The sequence below is a fragment of the Carcharodon carcharias genome, chromosome 15, assembly GCF_017639515.1.
Source record: "Carcharodon carcharias isolate sCarCar2 chromosome 15, sCarCar2.pri, whole genome shotgun sequence".
Classification (NCBI taxonomy): Eukaryota; Metazoa; Chordata; class Chondrichthyes; order Lamniformes; family Lamnidae; genus Carcharodon; species Carcharodon carcharias.
Window position 1 is genome coordinate 74745343 of NC_054481.1, and position 17108 is coordinate 74762450.

The window sequence follows — 17108 nt, forward strand, 5'->3', positions numbered from 1 at the left end:
ACAGGCGAATAGTCAAAGTAGTTCAATACAAGCACAACTTCTTGTGGCATTGGAACATGTACAATGCTATCTGGTAACGGGAGATGACTGAGTGCGTCCATCTTTGCAATATGTAAGCCAGGATTGTGCATAAAGGTATACTCTTACACAGATAATATCAAAGCCCAATGTTGATTTCTTGCTGATGCTATTGGCGGAATGAACTTATCCTCACTGAATAAACTCATTAATGGTCTATGGTCCGACATAATGGTGAAATTTCATCCATGCAGGTAGTGGTGAGATTTCTTCACTCCGAATACTACTACTTCTTTCCTAGTTGGGTATAACCCTTCTGGGCTGCAGAGAGGGTTCTGGAGGCATAGCTGATTGGCCTTCCGGAACCACCTTCCATCCAGTGTGATAACAACTCCCACACCATAATGTGAAGCATCACAGGCTAATATTAATTTTATTGCTGGGTCATAATGTACCAGTAGACGTGATGAATGTAATAGCTTCTTAACCTTCACAAAGGCTTCTTCCTGTTGCAAATTCCATGACCAACAGTGGTTCTTTTTCAATAATAAGTGTAATGGTGCTAACAATGTTGACAAGTTTGGCAATTAATGGCTAAAATAATTAATCATGCCCAAAAAAGACTTGGGGCAGGATTTTCAGCTTGACGTGTGGGCACATGCCCGACATGACCGAGTGTGAAATAGTGTATGCTGACATCAGGCAAGAGTCCTGACGTCATTACGCGCTCGCACAATATTTTGTTCGGTGGGCACGCACAAGAGTCGCTAGCAGGCCGCCAACAATTATGAGGCCTATTAAGGCCATTTAAGTATTAATTAAGTGCTATTTTTCACTGCCCATCCAACATTTTGGTTGGCAGTCAGGTGATTCGGCCAGGCGGCCTTTGGATATTTTAGCAAACCTCACCCACGGGGCAATGAGGTTTCCGCAGCTAAATAAAAAAAATAAAAATTTTTGGGCACAATTTTTCAACTATACACGTTAAGGTGAGTGAATCCACTGCGTGTGCATTTTTTTCCAGATTTTTAAAACCTTTATTCATTGGTTTAAAATTCTTCAGCTCCCTACCTTCATGGAGCTTTCAGTATGCACACTCCCTACGCATGCGCAGACTTTGCACTCGCCCTCCTCTCTCCCCTACCCCGGCAGCGCTGATCTTCTCAGCCGATAACCAGCCAGCCAGCGTGAAATCGTGGCTGGGGGTCCGATCGTGGGCAGTGGACCATTTCATAGCCGCTCTCAGGCCTGCCCGTGGTGCCCACCTGGCTACCCAAAAATCCTGTCCTTGAGTTCGGTTACACTGGACAGAGATGGCACCTCTTTGATTGCCCTAACTTTCTCGTCTACTGGGTGTAACCCCATGGCATCCACCCTGTGACCCACATGAGTGACTTCAGGCACTTGGAATGTACATTTCTCTTTATTTATTTTAATAAGAATCTTCTTAAAACCTCTACAAGGTTGGCCAAATATTTGGCTTCCATTGACCCTGTGCTCAGAATGCTAGGCTGGGAAATCCTTGCAAAAGACTCTCCATTGTCCTTTGGAAGATTGCACATGCAGGCGATACTCCAAAGGGCAGGCGAGTGTATTGATACAGGCCCTGGTTACACACCCTTTAGACGTGCAGCTCTAGCAGTTGGTATGCATGCTCATGTGCAGCTTGGTATAGGATTTGCCTCCAGCTAGCTTTGTGGACAAGTCATCTATCTTTGGGTTAGGATATTTGTTTAGTTTGGCTGCCTTGTTCACAGTCAATTTGTAGTTCCTGCAAATGCGTATAGTTTGGTCAGGTTTCACTGCTGGGACTCTGGGCACTGTCCACTCTGAAAATTGGGCTGGCTGAATTATGCCAAATTTTTGAAGTGGCACAATTCTGCATCCACCTTCTCCTTAAGGGCATAAGGCACAGCTCTGGCCTTAAAGAAATGGACTGCCGCCTGAGAATCTACATATATTTTTGCTTGCAAGCCTTTTAACTTGCCCAATTCATCACAAAGTACACTCTCGTATTTCCTTAACAGTTCAGGAACTCCTCCTGTTCTCACGTGAAATATTTCAGACCAGGTGAGCTTGATTTTTTGTAACCAGTCTCAGCCCAGAAGACTAGGTCCTTCACCTGTCACTATGATCACTGGAAGCTGGGCTCTCTGTTGCCTATAGGACATAAGTACTGTGGTGATGCCATTTACCTGATGGACTTTCCAGTGTATGACTTCAGTTGAAGTGGTCTGCTCCAGATTCAGTGGCTGGGTACATTCATTTAAGTATTTAAATGTGTGCTCTCCCACTACTGTGGTTGAGGCTCCCATATTTACCTCCATTATTAGTGGCTTCCCATTCACTTGGATTGTGACAGTAACATGTTCAGTTTTTACAGCTGTGACATTATACAGGGAATAGATGTCGGTATCTGCAGCTTCAGGTTCTGTTATATTATTCACGTCAATCACTTTGGACTGCTGCCTTTTGGGCTGTCTTGCATTGCTTTATTGCATGACCTTTTTAATGACAGTAATGGCATTCTGCTTCCTAGAATCTGCAGGTGTCCGGAACATGGTTACTCCAACATCTATGACAGGTTAACCTCGGAGTTGCTGCTGAAATGCTGAAATTAGGGCTTTTTGTTTTTTGGGCAGCAGATATTGTCTCTCACTTCAAGGCTGTGTCTCTAGTTTTTGCCCCATGCCCAGCAGTACTTTCCCACTCCATATGAAGAACAGCACCATGTTGTACGTGTTGTAAAGCCTGTGAGTCTCTCACAGCACTTTCCATGGATAGTGCTATTTCCATGGCACACCACAGGTCGATTTCAACCCCTGTGAGTAAATAGCACTGAATGGCGTTGTCATGAACTCCACAAACTAATCAGTCCCACAGCTTATCATTGAGTGTGTCCCCGAAGTCGCAGTGTTCTGTCAACTACTTTAACTTCGCTAGATAGGTTGCGACGGACTCTCTCGGAGCCCTTACTGTGGAGTTAAACTTAAACCTCTGTGTTATTATGGATGGCTTCAGCTGAAAGTGTGTCTTCACAAGACCTAACATTCACTATAAGATCTAGGCCAGGATTTTCCCCCTGTCGGGGGCGTACTTGAAGGGCGGGCGTGCACAGGCGTATTTCCGATTGGCGCCCCCGATTGGAGGAGCGGTGCCATTTTATGGGCCAATTAAGGCCCGTCCAGCGTGACATCCGCACAGAAGCGCATTGCACTTCCTGTGTGGGTGGTGGGGGGAAACCCAAAATCAATGTGCAGCCTCAGGAAGATCAGATCCAAATGTAAAAAAGCTAAAAATAGAAAACTAAAATAAAATATTAATATGAAATTTTTAAAATTTCTCTAACATGTTCCCTCATGTGACAATGTCACATGAGTTGGGACACATCCATAATTTTTACAAAAAATTTATTTAAATTTTTAAAAACCTATATGAAACCTCATCCCGCCTGTGGATGAGGTTTCAGGCTTTTTCTAATTGGCGCCAGGGCTCCAACCTTAAGGTTGGACGGGCAGGTCCTTGAATTATTTCATTGTCTCTCTCAATGGCCTCAGTTAGCCATTGACAGGTCGGCGGGCATGCAGCTGATTTTGCTGCAGCCCCACCTCCCGAAACATTGAAATGGGGCGCGGTAACGTCGGGGGTTCCGCCCGACATCATCATGCGTCATTTTACACGTTAGCGAGCAGGCCCAGTCCCCGTTCCCACTCGCCAATGCATAAAATCCTGCCCTTAGAATTGGGCACGTTCGGGGCCGTCAGGCTGCAAATGAGGTTATATGTTTTGCTACCACAGACACTCAAAAGAATTGCCTTCTGCTTCACCTCCACGATAATTTTGTTTGCCACGGAATAAATATCTACGTATCGGCTCCAGTCTTCCATAATCGCATTATGAAGGTCGATTCTGCCAAAGAGTGGCATGACTGGTGAGTATACTTTTCTCTCTTTCCTTAAGGATTGATAGGCTCCCATTCACAAGGTGCAGTGCAGCGTCGGAGCTATCCCATCCTCATCGCCGAATATAACGACTTGATGTACTGGACAGGTTTCTACTTAAAACAGATAACTTTATTACAAGGAACGCTTTCAGAAGCTACCAGCTTGAACCAGGTCCCGACTAGAAAGCTCTGCTCCCCCCGGCCCTCCCCAATTCCCCACGCTTAGGGCTCATTCGTCAAGAACCATCATGTGACCCCTCATAAGCAATAAGAAAAGCTATGTCTCAATCACTACAACATCCCTTCCTGATATTCCCTTGACTGTCGCTGCAGCTCCAGCAACCAATCTGGACCAAGTACTGAGGCTGGTCAGCTGACTCTGACTCGGCAGAACTGTGGCGTCCAGCAGTCCTCTGAGTGTCAGAAACCTGGGAAATCCCTGTGGCCGCCTGCTGTGTATCAGAACTGCTCTGAAACTGGGTCCCACGGAGATGTGTGTCTCTGTGCTGGTGGAGTGTGTGGGGGAGCGCTGTGACAGGTCTTCTTTGGTGCTTTCCTCTAGTTCCTCACCCATCGTGTTCTCGGGACTGGAGATGAGGTAACTCTAAAACAAGACAAAGCACTTACAATATGGCTGTCTAAGGGATGAGCTGATGGAGGATCCTCACTTGGGTGTGTGCTGTCAACCTCACCATCAGTGCAGGCACAGTCAATGTCCTCTCCGGCCAGGTCAGTCACTCAATCCTCAGGGCTTTGATGTCGGGCGCTCCACCCCCCATCTGGGACCTCTCCCTTGTATTGTGGGTGATCTTTTCCTGCATAAAGACAGATGGAGTGTGAGCAAGGTGCATGCCAGGGCAGATGGTAAGGACACCTGGCAGGTGTGTGTGGTAAGGGAAGGCATGGATGGGATGAAGATGAAATCTCCGGAGTAGAATAGCCCAGATGGCAATGTGAGGGTGTATTAGAGAGTGAGTGGGGATGTTTCTTGAGCTGGCAGTGTGTGAGATATCAGCAAATGTGTTATAGGCTTGTGAGTTGAGAATGATGAGCTGGTTGACTTACCCTGTCGGAGCAGATAAAATTATTCATTCTCTTTCTGCACTGGGTGGCTGTCCTTTTCTGGACCGGGATGGCACTAACCGCCACTGCCATCTCCTTCCAAACCAGATTGGTGAGCTTGCTGGAGCTCCTGCAGCCTGAGCAAGGGTAGAGGACATAGCAGTGGGCCTTGACTGCGTCCAGCAGGTGTTCCACTGAATTTGGGGCTGCCATCTTCTTGGATTTTAGGACCATGTCTTCGGTGAAGCAATTTTCGGCTGCTGACATTGTGGAGGCTGTGCGCAGCTGGACTTTAAATATGGCCCCCAGAGTTTGGAAGCAGTGAGCTGATGGTGGGGCGGGTGAATCAGAGGCTGGCCGGCGTGTTTTCCATGTACACGTAACTAATGAGGCGGGGAGCAGATGATACAGCATGAAAATCCATCATTGTTGCCAGAGGGTACAATTCTGTTTTTCAAGCCCATTCCTGCACTTAGTGGAATGGGGCGAAAATTCTACCTATTGTTTCTAGAAGTTTCCCCACCCCAAGGTTAAGCTGACTGGTCTGTAATTGCTGGGCTTATCTTCACACACTTTTGTGAACAAGGGTGTAATGTTTGCAATTCTCCAGTCCTCAGCATTATCCCCGAATTTAAGGAAGACCGAAAAATTATGGCCGGTGCCTCTGCAATTTCCACTCTCACTTCCCTCAGTATCCTTGGATGCACCTCATCCAGTCCCAGTGACTTACCAGCTTTAAGTACAGACAGCCTGTCTAAGACCTCCTCCACATTAATTCTAAACCCTTCTAGTGTCTGAATTCCCTCCTCTTTCACATGGCCTGGGCAGTATCTTCTTCCTTGGTAAAGACTGATGCAAAGTGTTTGTTTAATACCTCAGCCATGCCCCTTGTTTCCATGCATAAATCCCCTTTTTTGCCCTCATCAGTCCCATTCCTCCTTTTAATACCCTTTTACTATTTATATGCCTATGGAAGTCTTTCGGATTCCCTTTTATGTTAGCTGCCAGTCTCTTTTCATGCTCCCTCTTTGTTTCTCTTATTTGTCACCTTCCCTCTTAACCTTCTATATTCAGCCTGGTTCTCAATTGTATTTTCTACCTGACACCCATCATAAGCACACATTTGCTTCTTTATCTTAATTTCTATCTCTTTTGTCATCCAGGGAGCTCTGGACCTGTTTACCCTACCTTTCCCTTTCAAGGGGATATACCTTGACTGTGCCTGAATTATCTCTTCTTTGAAGGTCACCATGTTCTTCAGCTACATTTTTGTTGCCAACCTTTGACTCCAATTTATTCGGCCCAAATTTGTTCTTACCCCAGTGAAGTTGTCTTTCCCCCAGTTAATTATTCTTACTCTGGATTGTTCTTTCTCCTTTTCCATAGTCAGCCTAAACCTTATGATATAATGATCACTGTCTCCTGAATGTTCTCCTACTGAGACTTGATCATTCCCAGGAACCAGGACTAGCAGTGATTCCTTCCTCATTAGACTGGAAGCATACTGCTGTGGAAAAATTTTCCTGAACACATTCTAGGAACTCTTGCCCCTCTCTGCCCTTTACTACTACAGTTCTAGTCAATATTTGGATATTGAAAGTCCCCCATTATAACTACTCTATAATTTTTGCACCTCTCTGTAGTTTCCCTGCAAATTTGCTCCCCTACATCCTGCCCATTAGTTGGTGGCCTATAGACTACACTGAGCAATGTAAATGCACTTTATTTGTTCCTGAGCTCTAGACAAATAGATTCTGTCCTTGACTCCTCTGGGACATCCTCTTTCTCCAGCACTGCAATGTTCTCCTTAACCAATACTGCCACCATCCACCCCTGCATCACTTTTCTTCCTTTCCTATCTTTCCTGAACACCTGTATCCAGGAATATTTAACACCCGGTCCTGCCCTTCTTTGAGGCAGGTCTCTGTTATCACCATAATATCATATTTCCACATGGCTATCTGCGTCTGTAGCTTACCAATCTTATTTACCACACTCTGTGAATTCACACGCATGTACATTGACCCTGATTTAGACTTTATTACTTTCTCCTTTATTCTGGTCCCATCCATTAACTTACTATTCCTATTCTAGTATTGTCTATCTCTCCCAATATTCTGAGCACCTTGGTATTCCTCCCTGATATTTCCTTTTGGTTCCCATGCCCCTGCCAAGTTAGTTTAAATCCTCCCCAACAACACTAACAAACTGCCCGCAAGGAACTCCATCCCAGCTCTCGAGTTCCACATTCACTGGCTTTATCCTTCAATTTCTATACTCACTTGCACATGGAACTGGGAGTAATCTGGTGATTACTCCTTTTGAGGCCCTGTTGGCTAATTTCCCACCTAGTTCACTAAATTCTGACTGTAGGACCACATTCCTCTTTCTACCTGTGTCGTTGGCTCCGATGTGCACCAGGACTGCTGGTTGTTCACTCTCCCCACACAGGGTGCTCTGCAGCTGCTCAGTGACAACCTTGAACCTGGCACCGGGGAGGAAACACAATATCCTGGATTAATGTCTGCGACCACAGAAATGCCTATCCATTTCCCGAACAATTAAAGTACCTACCATTTTTGCTCTGCCAGTCTTCCTTGTACCCCCTGTACAGCTGAGCCACCCATAGTGCCATGGACCTAGCTCTGGCTGCACTCCCCAGATCAACCATCACCCTCATCAGTATTCAGAACTGAATCGTGGGTTGGAGAGCGGGATGCGATGTCACACATCCATTTTTGTTTCCAAACACGTCTCTGACTTTCCACAGGCTTCACAGGCCTGAACCGCTCTCTCTTGTACTTTGTTAGTCCTGAACTCTCACTCTCTCTTGCACTTTTATAGTCCAAAACTGCTCTTCCCGCATTTTGTTAGCCCAGAATCCTCACCCTCCCTTGCACTTTGATAGCCCGGAACTCTCAATCTCTCTTCTGTACTTTTATGGTCCTGAATTCTCACTCCTTCTCGCTGCTTCTATGGTCTTGAACCTCCTGCTCCACCCGCTTTTGGAGCCTGAACTCTTGTTGACTCTCGTCGCTGTTATAGCCTCTCTCACCAAATTCTCGCCACTTTTATAGCCCTGAACTCTCTCCACCTATATTGGCACCAAATTCTTGCCGTTTTTATGGTGTCCATGTTTAAAGGGCTATCAAAGTACAAGGGAGAGCGAGAGTTCAGGGCCATAAAAGCGGCAAGAGAGAGCAAGAGTTCTGGTCTGTCAAAATGCAGGAGAGAGCAGTTCATGACTATCAAAGTACAAGAGAGAGTGAGAGTTCAGGGCTATCAAAGTACAAGAGAGAGCGAGAGTTCAGGGCTATCAAAGTATTGGAGAGAGAAAGAGAGAGAGTTCAGGGCTATCAAAGTCTGAGAGAGAGAGAGATAGCAGTTCAGGGATATCAAAGTACTGGAGAGAGCGAGAGTTCAGGGCTATCAAAGTAAGAGCCACCCATAGTGCCATGGACCTAGCTCTGGCTGCACTCCCCAGATCAACCATCACCCTCATCAGTATTCAGAACTGAATCGTGGGTTGGAGAGCGGGATGCGATGTCACACATCCATTTTTGTTTCCAAACACGTCTCTGACTTTCCACAGGCTTCACAGGCCTGAACCGCTCTCTCTTGTACTTTGTTAGTCCTGAACTCTCACTCTCTCTTGCACTGTTATAGTCCAAAACTGCTCTTCCCGCATTTTGTTAGCCCAGAATCCTCACCCTCCCTTGCACTTTGATAGCCCGGAACTCTCAATCTCTCTTCTGTACTTTTATGGTCCTGAATTCTCACTCCTTCTCGCTGCTTCTATGGTCTTGAACCTCCTGCTCCACCCGCTTTTGGAGCCTGATCTCTTGTTGACTCTCGTCGCTGTTATAGCCTCTCTCACCAAATTCTCGCCACTTTTATAGACCTGAACTCTCTCCACCTATATTGGCACCAAATTCTTGCCGTTTTTATGGTGTCCATGTTTAAAGGGCTATCAAAGTACAAGGGAGAGCGAGAGTTCAGGGCCATGAAAGCGGCAAGAGAGAGCAAGAGTTCTGGTCTGTCAAAATGCAGGAGATAGCAGTTCATGACTATCAAAGTACAAGAGAGAGTGAGAGTTCAGGGCTATCAAAGTACAAGAGAGAGCGAGAGTTCAGGGCTATCAAAGTACTGGAGAGAGAAAGAGAGAGAGTTCAGGGCTATCAAAGTCTGAGAGAGAGAGAGATAGCAGTTCAGGATATCAAAGTACTGGAGAGAGCGAGAGTTCAGGGCTATCAAAGTACAAGACAGAGCGAGAGTTCAGGACTATCAAAGTACAAGAGAGAGCGAAAGTTCAGGACTATCAAAGTACAAGAGAGAGTGAGAGTTCAGGACTATCAAAGTACAAGAGAGAGTGAGAGCTCAGGACTATCAAAGTACAAGCGAGAGTAGTTCAGGCCTGTGGAGCCTGTGAACAGTCAGAGCCGTGTTTGGAAACAAAAATCAAAGTGTGACATCACAGGAAAGTTGCAAGTTGATTAGTTGGTGAGTATTGCTGCTTAGAGACTGATTCTAAACAATCTTATCTTTCTGTTACTGTCTTATGCATGAATACTCCCTTCTCTTTCAGTGCAACTTTCACATCATCTACTTATTTTCCGAAAACAGAAGAATAGATGTTTTATCTTAGCCACGTTCTGTGTCTTGACATTAAGATTTCTCTTTAGTCCTTCGTAGCTCCAATGTTTCCCTTGTCGACCACATAAACTTATCTTTTAGAAAATGTTTAGGGTTCAATGTAATGTTGCCAGATAAAATTAGCTTGTAACCTCTCGTTGTCTCTGGGATTAACTTTTTCAACTCGATCCTTTGTATGACCTTCCATAATTGTCCATAATTCTGAGATGGTGTAGGATTATTTCTAACATTTGTTGTACCTTTGTTGTACTGTAATGAACTTGCTCTCTAAGATGCTTGAAGTATTTAACTAAAGTCTGCAGTTAAAACTTGTTTGTTATTGTTCTTCACTTATAGCCTGGCTTGGCTGCAGTGCACATGTGCCTGGAGTCTCAGGATGTGCAGGTCCTGCCTTCTGCTATGTTTTAAGATGTGCACAGTGCCAATATTTGAGCTGTGAGTGTGAAATTGAATGCTAGTGTGCCTGCATCGTCACTGCTTCTTAATCTTCCACCATTTCCAGGGCAGGTTGAAGATCTTGGTTATCTGAACAGAAAAAGGGAGAAGCATTGGGTCATGATGAGAGGAGAAGAGAAAGTATGAAGTGAATGTTTACACCAGCTGCAGCTTCTCAGTCAAAGTTGTGGGGTGAGGGAATGTGGGATTTGAAAAGGAGGATGAGATATGAGTGCTAAGTTTGTGAAGGTGAGGTGAAGCAGATGAATGTTAGGTTTGAATCCAGATTGATAGGGATCATTGTTAGGTGAGTGTTGGGGCTGTGGTGTGTTGAGCAGTGATTGAGATTGGTGGTGCAGATTTTATGGTATGATATTTGAAGATGCATTCACTGACCTTAATGACTCATGAGGTCATTAAACCTCTTGCAGCATTACATCCAGGATATTGAGGCTAATTTCCTAGCATTGACCACTGTGGCTCTCTGCCCCCCTGTCTTCTAATTGTGTGTTGGGGGGCCTCCTGCAAATCCCACACCGATCCATCCACTCCCACAGGTACAGGAGATCTCTCCTTTCCACCAGCTCCATCAATATTCCTAGTAAAAACCTGAAACCTTTGGAATGTGTGCTGTCACATGGTCAGCCATCATTGCACAGCCTGACTCCCCATGAATTCAGCATCTCCAGCAGCCACAATGCACCTTCTCTTTAAGAGGTATGACTAACTTTAAATAGTGCAGGTCAGTTTTAAGGAAGAAAGCAACAATATTGTGGCCCCTGCTGATGCTTGAACAATATGCTTAGGTGTGGCTGGTGTAAGAAATGGAAGTTATATTAAAATATTTTTGGGGAATGACTTCTTTTTTTGTTTAGAAGCCTGTGTGTGTGTGTGTGTGTGTGTGTGTGTGTGTGTGTGTGTGTGTGTGTGTGTGTGTGTGTGTGTGTGTGTGTCTGTGTGTGTGTGTATGATTTAATTAAGATGGGCAGAGTTAATCAGGGACAGGTTGTCTGGGGGGGTGTTTGAAAACATGAAAAGGATAGAGGTGTTAGGTTTGTGCTACAAGTAAATAGGTTAGATCTAAAATGTGGATTTTTAGATAAGTTGAGAGTTTGTTTGAATATCAAAGGGCAGTCATATGTAACAATAAACATGTTGGCATCTTACAGGGTTTCCATAGGTAAGTAGAAGTGGGGATATCATATTTTATTGACCGAAAAGCAAAGATAAAATAGAGCCATGAAATATTTTATATTTGGAAGGATTTGAGTTTCAAAGAGGTGTGAGAACAATGGAATCTGAGATAAAAGTGAAAAAGGGGTATTTTAGAGTTACTGTGAGGAGCTAAGCTGGTTGAGGTAGAACCGGAGCTAAGTTGCTGTTGAGCTGGAGCTGAATTGGGAGCTGTGGCTCTAGGTTGGGAGAAGATGCAGGTTTGAATCAGTCATTCAGTCAAGCCAGAAAAGTCTTGGGCTGCAAAAGGCAGTTTTATTCTGAAGTTTGAATTCACACAGCAGAGTGGAAGAGAGTTATAGGTCATGTGATATGCCATTATTAAAGCTACAGCAGTTTACCTTGGGTAACATTACTGGATTTTTCGAGTTAAACTTCTATAAGGTAGGGTTGCCTGGAAGGTGTTTACTTGTGGGTCTGACCAATTAGAGAGTCTTTTTGGGGGAATGGTTTGTAAGACTAAGTTTAACAGTGTATCTATAATCTTGTGTGCTTAAGCTTTCTTCTTTTCTTGTCAATAAAACTTTTACTTTTAATTTTGAAAATCCAAGAACTGTTATTGGAATTCTTGCTGCTGAGATGAGTATGCCTTCTCATTTTCAGAATACAAACAAAAGTTGTGGTCTGAAAGCCAAGTTTCCCTCTGGGATTTGGGTTGCGCAGCAATTAACACCGGCTGTGGGCATAACATTGCCTGTAGAAATCATTATAATGAGCAAGCAATACAAATTTGCCAATCTGCCTGCAGTTCTATGAACAGTTACAGGGTAATCATGCATTGCAATCCCTGCACCCATTGCCAGCGGCTATTCAATTTAGTCCCACATTTCTCCAGCCATTTAATTCCAACCTGAAGTGCATTCTCAAAAGCAGCATGTGCTCCATGACTTTAAATTCTTGTGAGCTCAACTTAATTAAATAATTATATATAAATTGAGTTGAAATTCCTCCTCGACCAACAGTCACAAACCCTGAAATGTGACGCCAGGGATAGGACTTTACAGTTGGCATGCGCGGGCGGGCCCGACATGCCAACGCATAAAATGACGCACAATGACGTCAGGCATGCGTCCCGGCATCATCGCGAAGTCCCGCAATATTTTGTTTGGCAGGCACGTGCTGGAGTCAGCTGTGCGGGAGCTGAAATGTAAACAGCCTATTAAGACCATTAACAAAATAATTATTGTGATCGTTTACGCTGCCTGTCCAACCTTACGTTTGGTGAGCAGGTGAAAAGGTCAAACGACCTTCGCTTTTCTTAGGAAACCTCATCCACAAATGAAATGAGGTTTCCTGAAGCTTTTATTAATCAAATAAATACATTTTCATATAAATAAAAACGTATCCAATCTCATGTGACACAGTCACATGAGGCTATATGTTTAAATAAATTTATAAACCTTTTATTTCATAATTTCAGAAGCCCTTCAATCTCCCTGTGGCAGCTCTGCACCTCAGAGATATTGAAGCTTTCTTTCATGTGCCTGCGTGAAAGAGCGCATGCCCCAACTCTCCCTCCTCCCCCTGCCCACTATTGCTCACGTCTTACGCTGGGTGGGCCTTAATTGGAAAGCCCACGTAAAATGGTGACATGGAGCTGATCGGGGGCGGCAATTGGCTCCGTAACCATCCTCGCCTGCTCCTACCAAGCCCGCTCCTCCAACTGAAAAATTCTGCCCAGATAACAAAACAATTTAAACTGAGATATTCTCTGGCTCCTGCTTTTGGAAATAAGCATATTTCTTATCACTAGTTAGATACTATTGCAGAGCTGGTCAACAAGTAGAATGGCTCCCATCTTTTAGATCCATTAATGCTGCACATGCAGGAAGTAATGGTATCACAAAATCTGTAATAGCTAATGTCATCATGTACATGCTGTGGCTGGTCTGATGGTAGTATTTTAAGCAGAATTCTGGACATCGCTATAGTTTGCCTTGGTGGGAGACGGTAAGAGGTTGTGACTGTTGTGCCAAGCAGTAAGTAGAGGAACAGAGGGGTGGGAAACGGAATAGGCTGCTATTTTGATGAGAGATTTCTCCTCTTATTTCAGGTAACATGTACCAAACATTAGGTCAGAACAAGGGAGATTCCTTGTGGTGAAAAAACAGTTATTGTTGAGTCATGTGAATGACTTCTGCAGCTGTCAAGCGGCCTTGTTTCCATTTAGTTCCCTCCAACTGAGTCAAATAGCAAAAGTTGGGAGTGGCGCAGTCCTGAACATGGTCTCCATGACTAAAGGTAAAGCCACACAGTACAGAAAGAGTGAAAACATTATCCATTTAAAAAGAGAAAACTGAAGACTGTTTCCTACGGAAGAGTATGTCACTCCGACAGATAACATTGGAACTGTATCTCTGGAAGCTGAACTGACAGTTCTTTGGTAAAGGTTTTCTCTTGATGATAGAATAGCAAATCTGAGTAACAAGTGTCTGGAGCGCATTTACCTGTGATTCTCATTGTAGCGGCCACATGAGCAGAAGTCAGAGTGACCCAGTGAAAATCATGCAGGAAATTCCACTGCACTGCCATTCAAGCACAGTAGTGTGTGTTTTCACATTTTTAATGCTAAAACCAGGAATATTACCACTACATTTATTTGAAATAATACACGTGAATATAATACAACACACATAAAAGGAGAGCAATTGGTTCAGTAGTGCAAAATATTCCAATGTGAAAACAGTCAATTAATTTTTTTTATGTCACCTCTCTGTCCATGCCTGCTAAAGTCACACACGAGTGCCAAATGGGCGTGTAAAAAATTTGTTAGTGTGTATCTGCCCAAACAGCTCCAGGAATGTCACCCCCACCCACCCAGTCACTTGGGTGGATCACGGTTTTGGTTGCGATAAGATAATGACCCAAAGGTAAGGCCATCTGCTTGAGCCGATTTGAAAATTAATGTTTTTTTTCAACAAAGTTTCTTTTCAAAAACTGCCTCATTCAATGTGATATTGAAAGTATTGTGCAAATATATTTGAACAAAATTGGTGACAAAATTAATCACTTAATTGGTAATTTACAGCAACAAAAATATCCAAGCTAATTAGTAATATGAATAAAATGGTTAAAATTTAGGTATTTAGGAAGCACGCACAACAACCTCAGCTGCTCTTTCTTTTAAAAAAAAGCTCCTGTTAGATCTCGAGATTGCCAAGAATATCCAAAGATTTCCCAGAGTACTTTATAAACTCTGTACTAATCCATGCAATGCCAAGCTGAACCAATTGGCCCCGGCTCATAGATGGAATAGAGGCACTGTGGATACCAGGGATGGTGAGATTCCAACAAACTACATGGGATCCTCATCCTCCTCTGAAGATTCCTCAGCCCTTGGTGTGCTGTCCTGTTGGCTTGAAGGTATGTGCTGCTGGGGTTCAGCTGCATGTCCTCCAGCCGCAGGGCCACCTGCGACAGTCTCCTGATCAGGGCCACTCGCTCTGCACTCACTCCAGATACAGAGCCATGTACACTGTGCTGGACGGCCCACAGCTGCCACTGTCGCTAACACCTCCTCCTGCACATGAGGGCTGTGTTCCTCATCCAGGGTCCCTGAATCTAAAACCTCACAAGGAATCATCAACGTGAAAGTACCTAAGTTTTTGCTTGCTGAACTAGTCTGATGTGACAATGCTTTCTCACACAGGTTTCTCTTTTCTTGTTGTCTGAGGCAATCCGTGGCACCTGGGGGTGGGACCAGACATCTGGGACCTGTGAGAGAAACAAGAGAAGCTTAGTATAGGAATTCATGCAAACACTCATCATCCCTCAGTGATGTTTCTGAACACTGCAACCAATTCACAGCATGCCGTCAGACCAGGCTTTCCTCACAGATTCAGTGCCACCCTTACACCATCTAAAGTGCCCCCCACTTAAGAAGCACAAACAATCATTCACCAAGATCCACCACCATGACAACCAATGCCACAATATTCTTGAGAGAGCCTCCTCCATGGCCCTTAGCACCTGTAAGGGGGGATTTGCTGTCACCCACACGTCCCCTCTATCACAACCTGGTAATTTCCATGGCCCTCTGCTCCATGGACAATACTGAGAGCAGCATTGGCTCCCACTCTGGGTTTTCTCACTTTATTCAGATGTCGTGTTCTCGCTTCTCCTGCATTGACAAGAGGGAGAGGGTGATGAAGCGGTTCAGTCGTACCTAGAAAACCTCCTGCTTTGAAATGACATTTCCTTTTTGGCAGCCCATATACATTAACAGCAGTTACTGAATCAGTGGCCTGGACACAAACTGCTCCGAGGTTGTGTCCCCCAGGTGATTTTCTTGCTGCATGTTGTGATCCAAGGGGGAACACGGAGTAGATGGGAGTCCCAGTAACCTTGTCAGTAACTGAAGGGTTTGTGGCACTGCACCTGGATACTCCTTCAAGGCGCTGACCACCTTTGCAATCTGTGTCCATGCCTTCTTGGATATGATGGGGTTAGCTTGCTTGCAGCCAGGCAGGAAGAGTACCACCAGGAGATCAAGACCTTGGTTCATAATCTTAGCATCAGCTAAGTGTCCCTGATCTCCCGGCTGCTGACTCCTTCAGCCATCCTGTTATTGGATTAGAAGGGATACTTGGGTCACTATGTGTTTTCTCCAAGTGTGTGGTGCATGAATAACTTGAGAAGATGCCATGATATTGAGGGGACGGTGTTTAACAGGCTTGTTGCCTCAACATTGTACGAGTGCCAGGGCAGCATGCCTTGAAATTGAAAGGCTACTATGTAAGGGGCCAGAGCTCCTTGAAGGACACACATGCCATGGCATGAGGCAAGATTGGGAGTAGCCAAGGGATTATTCAATGTCTGGCCTCTGATTGTTGAGATTGCAGACAGATGGGAGTTGTAAGGGGTAGTGGAGTGAAGATCTGAATGTGAGGTTAAGCCCTTGAACTGGGTTGCTATGCCCACTTGCAGAGCTGTGCTGTGAGCTGCTGCATGTTCACTTGGCAGAATGCAGAGATTTCAGGGAACAGCAGCAAAACGCTGGTCAAGCAGTGTCCTCAGATCTAGGACACCACAGGCAGTAGAGGAGGACAGAAATGGATCCTAAATGGGTTAGGAGGTCACTAAAGCACTCCTTATAATGGACCAACTTTCACATAGCAACAATACATCAGACAGCAATGACATCAGCAATGGTACTTGCACATCAAAGTTCAGCCACTTGATCCCGTGTTTTCAATCACTTCCTCAACAAGCTTCTTTGATTATTGCTGAAAAAAGAGACTGTCTAAGCTTTTCGTCTTGCATTTATCAGGTCACTCGCAAATATACTAATCACAGTTGTTATGACATGGCAGCTGATGTGTGCCAGGCAGACCAAATACACAAGGGAAACTTGACCATGCTATCACAATGGTTTTGCAATTTGTATTTATTACAAACAGATGTGTGCACTGAATTCAGAAGCAACGAATCCACTAAGACCTTTAGAGATTTTTAAGAATGAAACTAAAATATTTATTAACAAACCAAAAGATTTAAAGCACATAAATAAGACTGCAATTACTTAATACTATAACATATCCTAAATCCCTTATTAACCTGACTGCCAACCGTACGCCCCTTTTAATTCAACAGTCCAAAATGGATTTTAAATTTTTTAAAAAGCCAACAAGTTACCACTGTACCTCCTTGACAGTGGAATTCCAAAATCTTGTCTTCAACTATAGTTACTGGATAGAGCAGACTTATGCACAAATGGCTGGAGGCTTCCTGAAGGCTGGTTCACACTCTCCCATTAGATCTTTCA

The 17108-nt window shown here is 44.5% G+C and overlaps 1 protein-coding gene and 1 long non-coding RNA gene across 2 annotated transcripts in view; both read right to left on the reverse strand.

The window, feature by feature from the left end:
- LOC121287791 overlaps positions 1–15149 on the reverse strand; it is a 31134-nt gene extending 15985 nt beyond the window's left edge. The window contains exons 1-2 of the long non-coding RNA XR_005945252.1: positions 14054–15149; positions 7417–7508 (exon numbers count right to left, since the gene is read on the reverse strand). This is a non-coding gene — a long non-coding RNA (uncharacterized LOC121287791). The remainder of the gene's footprint in view (positions 1–7416; positions 7509–14053) is intronic.
- LOC121287789 (hemoglobin subunit beta-like) overlaps positions 1–17108 on the reverse strand; it is a 394963-nt gene that overhangs the window by 125302 nt on the left and 252553 nt on the right. The window lies entirely within an intron of this gene.